The sequence below is a fragment of the Neoarius graeffei genome, chromosome 12, assembly GCF_027579695.1.
Source record: "Neoarius graeffei isolate fNeoGra1 chromosome 12, fNeoGra1.pri, whole genome shotgun sequence".
Classification (NCBI taxonomy): domain Eukaryota; kingdom Metazoa; phylum Chordata; class Actinopteri; order Siluriformes; family Ariidae; genus Neoarius; species Neoarius graeffei.
Window position 1 is genome coordinate 11,240,479 of NC_083580.1, and position 12,292 is coordinate 11,252,770.

Consider the following 12,292-nt stretch of genomic DNA (forward strand, 5'->3'; position numbering starts at 1 on the left):
GTGGATTGGTGGAGTCCAAACTCTTTAGAGGTGGTTCTGTAACCTTTTCCAGCCTGATGAGCATCAACAACACTTTTTCTGAGGTCCTCAGAAATCTCCTTTGTTTGTGCTATGATACACTTCCACAAACATGTGTTGTGAAGATCAGACTTTGATAGATCCCTGTTCTTTAAATAAAACAGGGTGCCCACTCACACCTGATTGTCATCCCATTGATTGAAAACACCTGACTCTAATTTCACCTTCAAATTAACTGCTAATCGTCGAGGTTCGCATACTTTTGCCACTCACAGATATGTAATATTGGATCATTTTCCTCAATAAATAAATGACCAAGTATAATATTTTGTCTCATTTGTTTAACTGGGTTCTCTTTATCTACTTTTAGGACTTGTGTGAAAATCTGATGATATTTTAGGTCACATTTATGCAGAAATATAGAAAATTCGAAAGGGTTCACAAACTTTCAAGCACCACTGTATATATAAAGTTTTGAAGCATGCTCATGAATCAGGATCAGCCTTGGAAATAATTATCTCAGTCACTATGCTGGAAATAGTTATTATTCTCACCTGAAGTACAGAATGTCATGAAAGTGTGGTTAATTAAACTGTATTGACATTGATTAAATGTTTCTTACATATGTTTGATTGACATAGTAATGAGTATGGGCAGTGTGCTCTGCATGGATATTGAGAGTCGTAAGCCCTTTACAGATTTAAGCCCATTTTAAGGAAAAATACTTTAATTCTGTTTGTTTTTTACTGAACATTTTTATCTTGCTCCCTCATACTGGGTGCTATCAAACATTTTACACAGATTAGAGTGATAATTATAGATCATTATTTTCACAAATAAGATGTTAAGGAAAACTCATCTTATAAAAAATGACACATGGTGCCAGGCATCCAAATAACAATGGTGCATTTCAATTATGGGGCCTTGCTTTAATCAGCTTATTACTTGTTTTACTTCCATAGGTACATATTAATAAAGGCAGAAAAAAAAAAGTATTTTAATTTCAAATTGTGAAACGTAGCCCTTGGCTATATTTTCCTGGTAGACATGAAAAGAAAACAGTGAGAAAAGAATAATATATTCAGTGCATAAAATGAGGCAACCCTCAGGAGGGGCTAACACTATAAACAAGTGAATGCTAAAAAATGTGCTTCAGCCCCTTTTTTTCTCCATGGCTGCTGCAGTAAATGATGAAAATAGCTTGTTAAAGCTGCTGGATGGAAGATTTTGGAATTTTTCCTTCTCTGATAGAAAATAAATGGTATCACAAGTTACTCAAGAACATTTTATAATGGTGTGTCTTTTATTATTCTATCCACATTCACTGGACATGAGCAATTGCGCCCTCTGATTGGCAACTCTACTACAAGGATATCAGCTCATATACCGTGAGTAGAGAAAAACAAAATGGCGGAGCACGTTGCTGAACCAACCGAGGACTAAATAAAAACTACTCGAAAACAAAACCCAAAAAATACCAAAAAAAAAAAATCAACAAAATATGGAATAAAACTATTTGATGGTCAGAATGTATCTTTTTTTCATTTTTCAAGAATCATTATTATCGCATTTTTCACAAATTGCTCCTGTCATTTCGCCAGTTTGTTTACATTCTAAGCGGAAATGATTTTGTCGGACAGTTTGTAAAGTTTTAATTTATCAAATTTGCAAAAAATGAAAATAAAAAATCCTCTGTTCTTCAAAATCCAGTGAATCTGGATAGAATAAAACAGTTATTCTACTCAATCTCGTTGTTCACGGCTTATAGACAACTCGGTGCTACCCGCCTCGTCAGCTATCAGCTCATGCACAACTCGATTTTGTGAAATAACTGTTAATTATATCCACCACACATGGACATAATTATCTGCTGCCCTTATCGTCATCTCAGAGGTACAAACATGTTGTGAGAACAAAACTTTGAGTATTAGGTCTCTAACAGTTAAATTCATGGAGTTGAATAAAATTTGAATTATTTTTTTTAACTCATTGAACCTGCCATGGACACTAAGCTCCACCCACAAATGTTATGGTCGTTCAGCTTGAGTTAGCATTCTAGCTAGATTTATCATTAGCAAGGACTTTCATGGCACTCGGACATTCTAGTGCTTGAAAGCCAAGTTGGGATTTCATCTCATTATCTCTAGCCGCTTTATCCTGTTCTACAGGGTCGCAGGCAAGCTGGAGCCTATCCTAGCTGACTACGGGCGAAAGGCGGGGTACACCCTGGACAAGTCGCCAGGTCATCACAGGGCTGACACATAGACACAGACAACCATTCACACTCACATTCACACCTACGGTCAATTTAGAGTCACCAGTTAACCTAACCTGCATGTCTTTGGACTGTGGGGGAAACCAGAGCACCCGGAGGAAACCCACGTGGACACGGGGAGAACATGCAAACTCCGCACAGAAAGGCCCTCGTCGGCCGTGGGGCTCGAACCCAGATCTTCTTGCTGTGAGGCGACAGCGCTAACCACTACACCACCATGCCGCCCCATGAAAAATCCTCTTCATAATAATTTATGAGGATGTGAAGCGGTGTTGGGGGCGTGTCTATAAAATGACTGTCGTGTCCCCCCACCCCCAGCTATGGAATACACTTGGCTAAAACTAATTGTTATCATTTCTACATAAGTTTTGATATTATTTGTACAATTAAGAAGTGAAAAATATTGACTCCTGCACCATTAACAAGAACCCATTTTATTTTTTAGCTAGCATACAAACCATAGCTGATTAGCTTGCTAACATGACCAATTTTATGCTTTATTGTGATCTCACATCTACTGAATTGAGATGTGATAATGCAAGATAATATCATGCACACAGCTGAGAGTAGGAACCTAACCAGCTAACTCTAGCTAACCTGATGAAGAAGAAAGCCTTATTACCTCACCCGGGATGGAGTCCACCAGGGGGCGAGGTATTGTTTACGGTGAGGTTTGTTTGCTTGTTTGTTTCTTTGTTTTTTTGTTAATGATGCTACGGGAAAATGGCTGGACCATCTTCATGAAACTTTCAGGATAAATGGGCATTGGTCTCAAATAGAACCTCTAACATTTGGGGGTTCATCCAACAGAGGTCAGGGTTTTTGTGGCTACTGCTTCATATAGAGGTTTTCGACCCACGTGACCGTTGCCATGTCGACAAGTAGATGGCGCCATTTTGGCGGTCACAACAATGGCGACTCCCGCTAGATCTGTATACCTGTATCCCACATGATCTGTATACCTATGTCGTTAAAAACCCATCGCCATACACAGGTATTGATCTGAAAGCGTATGAGTTTGGATGCCTAGAAATATTTTGTGTCAGGCTGGGTAACATGCCAACATCAGTGGGTCGTCCCTGGAGCCGGTGGTCGCCATCTTATTACAGCTAAGGTTTGTTCACATTTTCATTTACTTTCGGTCCTCAGGATAAACAAAATGTTATTAAATGTCATTGAAATAACTTCTTAGTCTGTTGAGACATGGCCCGTTATAAATTTGCTGTTACCAGGCAATGACCAAGAACTGTATTATTAGGGTCGGTGTCTGTGTTGTAGCAGTGTACTAGCAGCTAGCTGTTAGCACTAGCTAATGTCAACAACATAGCTAGTATGTTACTGTAACAATGTTTACGTTCAGTCATTTGGATGACTGTTAAAACCTTTCAGTCTCAAGTTTTTCCTTTACTGTATTTACTAGTTTACTCAGCTAGCGCGCTCGGGCAAGCTGGGAGCTAGCGCGCTCCGGTTTGCGCTAGCTCCCGGCCTGCCCGAGCGCGCTAGCTCCCGGCCTGCCCGAGCGCGCAAGTTCCCGGCCTGCCCGAGCGCGCTAGCTCCCGGCCTGCCCGAGCGCGCTAGCTCCCGGCCTGCCCGAGCGCGCTAGCTCCCGGCTTGCCCGAGCGCACTAGCTCAGTAAACTAGTAAATACAGTAAAGGAAAAACTTGAGACTGAAAGGTTTTAACAGTCATCCAAATGACTGAAAGTAAACATTGCTACAGTAACATACTAGCTATGTTGTTGACATTAGCTAGCTTGACCTTCAAAATGGCGGACACTGGGGCGTCACGTGACCCTGTGACGTCAGGTGAAAAACCTCTATAGAGGCGGTAGCCACTATGTCATCGTGCTTTAAGAATGCAACAATCGTGCAGTACAGTGTGTTCTGATTGGCTAAGAGCAGTAAGCAGTACATTGTGTTCTGATTGGCTGAGAGCAGCAGAGAATCAAAAACAGAAGCATGTTTATTGGCCACGTATGTTCACACACAAGGTAAAAATCAAGGTCAAGGTCACCAAAAAGATCAAAATAGTTTTTTCGCGATATCTTCCTTCATATTCATCATAAGTGCTACCGGGCGAGGCTTGTTTTGCCTGGGAACACTTGTATTTGTTATGATTTATCAACACACTGCTTGCACACTAAGGATCTGACTCAAAAACAGGGCCTTGTTAAATATAAAAGCCTTCTCTTTTATGAAGTCTGCCGTTCTGTGTGAAACCGTTCTGGATGACGTGATGGGTTTCGGCTGTTCTTTTGTGTGAAATGATGTTTGACATATCTGATCTGGAGGATGTCATGTGGATTTGACAATTCAGGCTTGAAGGCTCTGACTGTGAAATACTATGAGTTACTATTACATGAGTTCCAGGGTGACTTGCAGCAGCTCGGGAGCACAATGTTTTGTCGAATTTTTTCAAGCAAAATAAGGACATCAAGAATGGACAGTACTGTGCAAATGTCTTAGGCACCCTATTTTTTTTCATACAAACTTTGTTATAGATTTCTATTTTATGATTTCTACATTATCGAGTCAAAACATTACAAAAACATTTTAGGAGTTCCAAACGTTCGTTTTCCAGCACAAAATTACGTTACAGGAAAAAAATTAAAAATTTGTTCTCAGCTCTGAGCAGCATATTCCATAAGAGAGCACTTTTCAGATTAAAAAAGAAAACATAATGAAGGCTGCTGGGGTTTGGTGCAAATTTAAGAAGCGAGTGTGACGGTCAAAGTGTCCAGAAGAACTGTGGCTGGTTCTGTAAGATGCTCAGTAAAACCTACAGCTCATTTCCTGATAAAACTGCACTCATTGGACCTCAGACTACTATTTTTTTTAAGTAAAAGGTCGTCTCACACCAAATATTGACTTTTTTTCATTTATTATGGCTTACTGCTGACTGTTTATAGTATTTTTTTTTTTTAACACTGAAACATTTCATTTCGGGCGGCACGGTGGTGTAGTGGTTAGGGCTGTCGCCTCACAGCAAGAAGGTCCGGGTTCGAGCCCTGTGGCCGGCGAGGGCCTTTCTGTGCGGAGTTTGCATGTTCTCCCCGTGTCCACATGGGTTTCCTCCGGGTGCTCCGGTTTCCCCCACAGTCCAAAGACATGCAGGTTAGGTTAACTGGTGACTCTAAATTGACCGTAGGTGTGAATGTGAGTGTGAATGGTTGTCTGTGTCTATTTGTCAGCCCTGTGATGACCTGGCGACTTGTCCAGGGTGTACCCTGCCTTTCGCCTGTAGTCAGCTGGGATAGGCTCCAGCTTGCCTGTGACCCTGTAGAACAGGATGAAGCAGCTACAGATAATGAGATGACATGAGATATACACATTCAGGTATTCAACGCATCTTTTTCTTTCAAAATTCTCTCAAAATCTTCCGTATTTAACGAAGCAAACCTGGCGGCCATGTTTGTTTACAAATTGTCACAGTTGCTCGTTAGCATGGAAGTTTTACGTCTCCGACGTGTGACGTCATGTTGTCTTAACAACTATGCAACATCATAAACCATATTCAATGGTTTATTCAATGCTCATTCTCCATTGGGTAGAGTCATGTAATACATGTAGGATAAGCAATATGCTAACAATATTGCATGCCATCAAACCAAATGAATGAAACCTGCAAGAAGGGAATAGAGCACATGTTTTATTCCATCGAAAGAGTGTCCTGTATGTATAATAATATGTACTATTTATATTCTAACATGAAAGAAAGAAATAACAAAACCACAGTGATCAATGGCATACTCTGGATTCTTGTATAGTGTGCCAACCAAATAATAAACCTCAAACTACGCTGAATTGATTTATTCTCCCAGCTTGTCTGTTTCAAGTTACAATGTTCATCATTTGTCAAAGTTAGCATCACTTAAAACTTTCTGTTTCTCAAGATCTCTTAATTTGTTTTGCCTGCATAATTTGAGATCATTCCATCATTAAGCCTTGTTTTCGAACACTACCATGGATATTACAGAAGAAAAAAAAAACAACAACTTGTTTGCGTCTGAGCTTCTGTTCTGACCAGATGCTAGTATGATTGTTCTGACATTAGAACACAAGGCATAAAAGATTAATGATGCTCCTGGTTCATTTATTAATGCAGCTGTTTACTTTAATCAAGTGTGAAGTTTTCCTATTTACTTTTAAAACAGCATCAGATATGAGAAGGCTGACATTTTCGTGTGATAGATACATCCTCAAAAATGAAGACATTGAAATATTATATTTGCAATGATGAATAGCTGATGTTATCCAAAAACTATTCATGTGTAAAATATGGGCAGAGCTTGAAGGAACAGTGAGAAGATGGTTGGAATGAACTGAAAATTACAAGATAGTTGAGATTTTCGATTTCCTAACAATACTAACCCAACAAAAAATTTTAATGTTCGAGGAAAATGTTTGTATGGTAGAAAAGAAGGTAAAATATTTAACAGTTATTCCATGAAATCGAGTCGTACATGAGCTGATAGCTGATGAGGCGCGTAGCACTGGGTTGGCTATAAGCCATGTACGACGAGATTGAGTGGAATAACTGTTTTATTCTATCCACATTCACTGGATTTTGAGAAACAGAGCAGTTTTATTTTTGTTTTCTGCAAATCTGATAAATAAAACTTTATACAAAACGTCTGACCAAATAATTTCCATTTAGAATGTAAACAAACAGGTGAAATGACAGGAGCAATTTGTGAGAAATGCTATAATAATAATAATTCTTGAAAAATAAAAAAAGATATGTTCTTACCATGAAATACTTTCATTCCATATTTTGTTGCTTTTTTTTTTGCATTTTTTGGGATTTTGTTTACGAGGAGAGTTTTTATTTCATCCTCGGTTGGTTCAGCAACACGCGCTGCCATTTTGTTTTTCTCTACTTACGGTATATGAGCTGATATCCAAGTAGGAGAGTAGCCAATCAGAGTGCGCGATTGCTCATATCCAGTGAATGTGGATAGAATAATATATACAGTGGCATGCAAAAGTTTGGGCACCCTTACTGAAAATGTCTGTTACTGTGAATAGTTAAGTGAGCAGAAGATGAACTGATCACCAAAAGGCATAAAGGTAAAGACGAGGCATTTCTTTTCAGTGTTTTCTGCAAGATTTGTGTATTATTTTTGTTTTGTACAATTGGAGAGTGAAAAAAGAAAAGGAAAACCATGTGAAAGTTTGGACACCCCAATACATTTGAGTTCTCAGGTAACTTTTACCAAGGTTCCAGACCTTAATTAGCTTATTGAGCTGTGGCTTGTTCAAATTCTTCGTTAGGAAAGGTCAGATGATGCAGATTTCAAAGCTGTATGAATTCTCTGACTCCTCAAACTTGTCCCTAAAATCAACAGCCATGGGCTCCTCTAAGCAACTCCCTCGCATTCTGAATAATAAAATAATTGATGCTCACAAAGCAGGAGAAGGCTACAAGAATGTAGCAAAGTGTTTTCAGGTAGCTGTTTCCTCAGATTGTAATGTTATTAAGAAATGGCAGTGTGGCAGCGGGGGCGTGGGCAAGCGCCGGTCTGTGACTGGAGGGCGGAGTCAGGGAAGGTAAGTGGCAGAATCACGACACCTGAGGTCAATTAACCTGTGTTTGTGTGTCTTCCCAGTGACCGCACCCTATATAAGGAGAGAGAGAGAGCAGAGGAAGAGATCTCTCTCCTGAACCAGACAACTTGTGTGTGTGTGTGTGTGTGTGTGTGTGTGTGTGTGTGTGTGTGTGTGTGTGTGTGTGTGCGCGCGCGCGCGTGCATGGAAGAGAGTAATTTTGCATGTGAAAAGAGCAAAATAAAACAGTTATTGAACTTTATTCTGGCCTGCCGTCTTTCTGTGCTCCTCCCCCTCCTACAAACTGCTACATTAGTGCCGAAACCCAGGACCGAGCACAGGAAAAGAACAGCCCCATGGAGTCCTCCCCCTTTGCAGACCTGGTCCACGCCCTCGCCATGGCCCAGCAGAGCAAGCACCAGGCGCTAGTCACCCTCCGGAAGGAGCAAGAGCACCGGTTCGAGGCCCTGGTGCTGGCGCAGCAGGAAGATTGACAGGCTTTCCGGCACCTCCTCACATCGGTGAGGTCCACCATCTCCACCACCGCGGGCCCTTCTTCCCTCGCCCTAACTAAGATGGGCCCGCATGACGACCCCGAGGCCTTCCTCACGCTCTTCAAGCAGGCAGCAGAGGCCTCTGGCTGGCCGGTGGAACAGCGCGCGGCACGCCTCCTCCCCCTGCTAACGGGCGAGGTGCAGCTGGCCGCGCTACAGCTCCCCGCCGACCGCCGGCTGGCCTACGCGGACCTTCACTGGGCTGTCCTCCAGCGGGTGGGGCGCACCCCCGAACAGCAGCGACAGCGCTTCCGCGCTCTGCATCTGGAGGAAATCGGCCGGCCGTTCGCATTTGGCCAGCAGCTCCGGGACACCTGCTGGTGGTGGTTGAGGGCCGACAACCGTGACGCCGAGGGAATCATTGATCAGGTGGTGCTGGAACAGTTCATCGCCCGCCTACCAGAGGGAACCGCGGAATGGGTCCAGTGCCACCGCCCGGCGTCGCTGGATCAGGCCATCGAGTTGGCGGAGGACCATTTGGCAGCTGTTCCAATGGCAGGACAGCAGACATCCTCTTCTTTCCTCTCCTCTCTCTCTCTCCCCCTCTCTCCTCCTGTGTCTCGTCCTCTCCCCATTCACCCACCGTGGAGGCCGGGGCCAGCCCCACCCCAGCCAGCCCGCCGCACCCACAGTGCCCTCCTGTTTTTCCCTTCTGTGTCTGTCTCCCCCCCCCCCCCCCCCCCAGGTGAGTGAGCCCCAGAGCGCTGGTGCAGAGAGGAAGCCCGGGCCGGTTTGCTGGCGCTGCGGGGAGCCGGGCCATCTCCAACAGTAGTGCTCGGCAATGGAAGTGGGCACGGTGGTTCGGATCCCCGACGCGCCAGGAGCCACCCTCGATCGGGCCGGAGCGTATCGCATACCGGTGAGTATCCAAGGGGATACATATCAGGCGTTGGTGGACTCTGGCTGTAATCAGACCTCAATTCACCAAAGCCTGGTGCAAGACGAAGCATTGGGGGGAGCACAGGGGGTGAAGGTGTTGTGTATGCATGGGGATGTTCACAGCTACCCTTTAGTGTCGGTCCACATTTTTTTCCGAGGGGAAAAATTTAGAGTAAAGGCGGCGGTTAATCCTCGCCTTAACCACTCGATAATTTTGGGGACTGATTGGCCGGGATTCGGGGAGTTAATGAGTCATTTAGTGAAGAGTGGCTCCTGCCGTAGTTCAGCAGGGGGAGGTCCCGGTGTCGCATTGACGGGAGCAGCTGTCACAGAGCTGTCTATGTCATCTCTGCGTCAGAGTGAGGAGCCCCAGGCTCCTCCTCCCTCTCTCAGGGAATCCCTTGCAGATTTTCCATTAGAGCAATCGTGAGATGAGACTCTGCGACATGCGTTTGACCAAGTGATAGTAATCGATGGTCAAACGCTCCAGCCAAACACCACCCCATCCTTCCCCTATTTTTCTATTATGAAGGATAGGTTATACCGAGTGATGCAGGACACTCAGACTAAAGAGCAAGTCACACAGCTTTTGATTCCAAAGAGCCACCGGGAATTGCTATTCCAGGCGGCTCACTTTAATCCCATGGCTGGACACTTAGGGCAGGATAAAATACTAGCCCGACTAATGGCCTGGTTCTATTGGCCAGGGATTCGTGGCGATGTCCGTAGATGGTGTATGGTGTGCCGTGAATGCCAGTTAGTAAATTCAGTGGCCATTCCAAAAGCGCCTTTGCGCCCTCTCCCATTAATCAAGATCCCGCTCGAAAGAATTGGGATGGATCTTGTCGGGCCATTAGATCGGTCAACACGAGGGTACCGCTTTATTTTAGTTCTGGTGGACTATGCAACGCGATACCCGGAAGCAGTGCCTGTTCGCAATATCTCAGCATGCAGTATTGCGGAAGCGCTCTTCCGCGTCATCTCCCGAGTTGGAATCCCGAAAGAGATTCTGACTGACCAAGGCACCTCGTTTATGTCACGTACACTGAACAAACTATATGGGCTATTAGGTATTAAGCCGATCCGCACCAGCATGTATCACCCACAAATGGACGGTTTAGTTGAACGGTTCAATCGCACCCTCAAGAATATAATTTAAAAATTCTTAAGTGAGGATACACGTAATTGGGATAAATGGCTCAAACCCTTGTTATTTGCAGTGCGAGAGGTCCCCCAAGCCTCCACGGGGTTCTCCCCATTCAAATTGTTATATGGGCATAAGCCGCGTGGCATTCTAGATGTGCTGTGAGAAAATTGGGAGGAGGGACCTTCACCAAGTAAAAACGAAATTCAATACATTATTGACCTGCACGCAAAACTCCACACACTCACACACCTAACCCAGGAGAATTTGTAGCAGGCCCAAGAACGGCAAACCCGCCTGTACGACAGGGGTATGTGCCTTAGGGAGGTCACACCTGGAGAGAAAGTACTCGTACTGTTGCCCACATCGAGCTCCAAATTGATCGCCAAGTGGCAAGGACCCTTTGAGGTCACATGGCGAGTCGGGGACATTGACTACGAAGTGAGGTGGACGGACAGGGATGGGGCGCTACAGATTTACAACCTCAATCTGCTCAAACTCTGGAACGAGGAGGTCCCCATGGCGTTGGTGTCGGTGATTCTGGAGAAGGTGGAGCTGGGGCCGGAGGTTCAAAAGGGAGCATTGGCATCGCGTACCTCTCTGGTCCCCTGTGGAGACCACCTCTTCCCAACCCAACTCGCGGAGGTTGCCCAGTTGCAGACCGAGTTTTCAGAGGTGTTCTCGCCCCTGCCTGGCCGTGCCAACCTCATAGAGCACCACATTGAGATGCCCCCAGGGGTGGTAGTGCATAGCCACCCTTACAGGCTACCCGAACACAAGAAAAATGTGGTTCGGGAAGAACTCGAGGCCATGCTCGAAATGGGCATCATCGAGGAGTCCCACAGTGACTGGAGTAGCCCGGTGGTCTTGGTACCCAAGGCCGACGGGTCGGTCCAGTTCTGTGTAGACTATAGAAAAGTCAACGCAGTGTCTAAATTCGACGCGTACCCAATGCCTCGTATTGATGAGTTGCTCGATCAACTAGGCACAGCTTGCTTTTACTCGACACTGGATTTGACAAAGGGTTATTGGCTGATGGATAGGGTCCTCCACCCCCACGCCACCTATGCGGCCGCGTACCTCGACGACATCATTATTTATAGTAATGACTGGCCGCGGCACCTACAACACCCGAGGGCCATCCTTAGGTCACTGAGGCGGCCGGGTCTCACAGCCAACCCAAAGAAGTGTGCGATTGGACGGATGGAAGTACGGTATCTGGGCTTCCACTTGGGCAACGGGCAGGTGCGTCCCCAAATTAACAAGACAGCAGCAATTGAGGCCTGCCCGAGGCCCAAGACCAAAAAGGGGGTGAGACAGTTCCTGGGGCTGGCTGGCTACTATCGTAGGTTTGTACCTAATTATTCGGACGTCACCAGCCTGCTGACTGATCTGACTAAAAAGGGGGCACCAGATCTGGTCCAGTGGATGGAGCAATGCCAGCGGGCTTTCTCTGAGGTGAAGGCTGCACTGTGCGGGAGGCCACTGTTACACTCCCCTGATTTTTCTCTTCCTTTTATGTTACAGAAGGATGCGTCAGACAGAGGGCTGGGGGCCGTTTTGGCCCAGGAGGTGGAGGACCGTCCAGTGCTGTACATCAGCAGAAAGCTGTCGGTACATGAGGGGCGCTACAGCACCATCGAAAAAGAGTGCCTCGTGATCAAGTGGGCAGTCCTCACCCTCCGCTACTACCTGCTGGGATGCCCTTTCACCCTCCGTTCGGACCACGCGCCCCTCCAGTGGCTCCACCGCATGAAGGATGCCAACGCACGGATCACCCGTTGGTATCTGGCACTCCAACCCTTTAACTTCAAGGTGATCCACAGGCCGGGGGCGTAGATGGTCATGGCAGGCTTTCTCTCCCGTCAAGGGGAGG